Source organism: Otolemur garnettii, unplaced genomic scaffold (assembly GCF_000181295.1).
Source record: "Otolemur garnettii isolate 467f Iridium unplaced genomic scaffold, OtoGar3 scaffold00115, whole genome shotgun sequence".
Taxonomy (NCBI): Eukaryota; Metazoa; Chordata; class Mammalia; order Primates; family Galagidae; genus Otolemur; species Otolemur garnettii.
In genome coordinates, this window is record NW_003852510.1 from 5544741 (window position 1) to 5547661 (window position 2921).

The 2921-nt window shown below is 42.7% G+C and overlaps 1 pseudogene; it reads left to right on the top strand.

The window, feature by feature from the left end:
• Nucleotides 1-1447: 1447 nt before the first annotated feature.
• LOC100954530 lies at nt 1448-2584 on the top strand (annotated as a pseudogene).
• Nucleotides 2585-2921: the final 337 nt, after the last annotated feature.

A 2921-nucleotide genomic window follows, 5' to 3' on the forward strand; every position in this document is an offset into this window, starting at 1 on the left:
AAGAAATTCACAAGACCACTTATATTGGCAATAATTACTATATAAACATAAAAGTGTTTAATTGGTTGAATGATAAAACTCCAGTTGTTGTTCCATATTAACAATCCTTCCTTCATTCCTTCCTTCTTCCTGAATCTGCTTTATTTCTGTACATAAGGAACCCTACACAGGCAATTCAAATGAAAACAAAATAAATATATGAATATTCATGTAAAACCGTCCTTTCTAATGAATTATACACAACGTACAATTTCATGTTCACTGGGTGGGTTTACAAAAATGTATCATTCCCAACTAAAAATGCACCAAAATGGTTCCATGCATTTTGGACCAAAAATATGGAGGGAAAAACCTGACTGAAAGCACTTTGTTTTTGTTTTCTGTTTTTGTACAATCACAGAAAAATAAAAACATCTAATTTCCTTGTTACATTTAGGGTAACTAAATTTGGCCACTGTTTATAATGTTGATTTATGTTCCCCAAACATCTATATAGTTACCATAAAATATATCAACATCAATTGGAGTGCGCATTACTGAGAAAAAAAGATGGGGTGAGAGCACCCACGGTGATCAGCAGTCAATGTCAGAGCCCTCAGCATTGTCCCCCTTTGTTAAGAGTATGTAGTTGTCCGTGTTGATTGAGTGGCAGTTGTTGATGGTGTAGCTCAGGCACTTGGCTCTGATCACAAACTTGATTTTTTAAAATTATATTTTCTCGGGCTCGGCGCCTATAGCTCAACCGGCTAAGGCGCCAGCCACGTACACCTAAGGTGGCGGGTTCGAATCCCCAGCCCGGACCCGCCAAACAACAATGATGGCTGCAACCAAAAAATAGCCGGGCGTTGTGGCGGGCGCCTGTGGTCCCAGCTACTTGGGAGGCAGAGGCAGGAGACTCGCTTGAGCCCAGGAGTTGGAGGTTGCTGTGAGCTGTAATGCCACGGCACTCTACCCAGGGGGACAGCTTGAGGCTCTGTCTCAAAAAAAAAAAAAAAAAATTATATTTTCTCCCCTTGATTTGAGTTTCTGGCTTAATAAAATATTAATAAAGGAAGAGAACAAAGATTTGGGGGTTTGGTACTCTGGATAATCCACATACTATCCATTCTATTGAAGCATTCAAGATAAAGTATTAATATCAAAACTACATTAACTCACCCCTTAAAATGCTTTTTGATCCACCCCCGTACCTTCTTAATCCTGTGTGCTCAAGGCTTTGGAATATTGGAGCAGGGGGATTGGCACAGGGTCACTGCCCAAGGATGAGGTCTGAAAATGGCACCAAAAGGCTGGAACCAACAGGGACCAAAGCCATTTGAATCATCACTATTGTGTTCGCTCTACCTGTTATGAAGACAATGGGAAATGGCAGACCCAGGCCCTCAGAGATAAACTTGGTGGTAGCTATGACTCCATTTCTTACCCACAGACAGTTAGTGAGGTATGGATGCGCCAAAGTGTCGGAGGTTTTGGTGAGATTCAGGCACAAATATTGCCTGTCATGTCTCAGGGAATGTGAATTCATTTAAATTACCTATTCAAATACAAATAGTAAAGTCAATCTCCTAAAAAAAAATCACAAATACGCATCTTTCAGCCAAAGAGAAATGACTTGACTAACCTATTGCTTCGGTTAATCTCTAAGATTGCAACCTCTCTAGTCTGCGTGATTTGTCCATTCGTTCATTCATCCATTCATTTATTCACTCATTCACTTATCAGAGTACATCTTATGTGTCCAGTATATGCTAAGTTCTGGGAAATTTAAAACTATAATCTGAAAACAATAGCAAGGCACTGGATGATTTAAAGTAGCAAGAGACTGGATTAGATTTCCTTTTTATAAGTACACTTTGGCTACTCTGTGGAAGAAGAATTGAAGGAGAATGACAATGGAGAATAAGCGAGCAGGTAGAAGGCTCCAGAAGCAATCCATTGTAAGAAAAAAAAATAAGACCCTTTCCCAGGCAGTTGCTAAAGATGGCAGAGGACAGGTCCTGGTGCTGGACAGCAGAGGCCATCTCCTGGGCTGCCTGGCGGCCATTGTGGTCAAACAGGTACTGCTGGGCCGGAAGGTGGTGATTGTGCATTGCGAGGGCATCAACATCTCTGGCAATTTTTACAGAAACAAGTTAAAGTACCTGGTCTTCCTTCACAGATGGATGAACACCAACCCATCCCATGGCCTCTACCATTTCCGGGCCCCAGCTGCATTTTCTGGTGCACTGTGAGAGGCATGCTGCCCCACAAGACCAAGCGCAGCCAGGCTGCCCTAGACTGCCTCAAGGTGTTCAATGGGATCCTACCACCCTATGACAAGAAAAAATGAATAGTGGTTCCTGCTGCCCTCAGGGTTGTGTACCTGAAGCCTACAAGAAAATTTGCCTACCTGGGGCGCCTGGCACATGAAGTTGGCTGGAAGTACCAGGCAGTGACAGCAACCCAGAAGAGGAAGAAGAAGGCTAAGATCCACTACCGGAGGAAAAAGCAACTCATGAGGCTACAGAAACAGGCTGAAAAGAACGTGGAGAAGAAAACTGACAAATACACAGAGGTCCTCAAGACCCACGGACTACTGGTCTGAAATAAATAAATAAGAGGCCTGCCTGTGCCATGGGCTGAATTGTACCCCTACTCCACAAATTCATATGTTGAAGCCCCAACCCTTTAAAGAGGTAATTAAAGTAAAATGAAGTCATATGGCTGGGCTTTAATTTGACATAACACATGTCCTTATAAGCAGAGATTAGGACATAGGTGCACACTGAGGGCAGACAATGGGAAGACAGAGAGAGAAGACAGCCATTTGTAAGAACAGGAGAGAGGCCTCAGAAGAAATCAACCCTACCAGCACCTTGGACTTCTAGACTCCAGACCTATGAGAAAATAAACTTCTGTGTTTGAGTCACCTGGCATGTGAT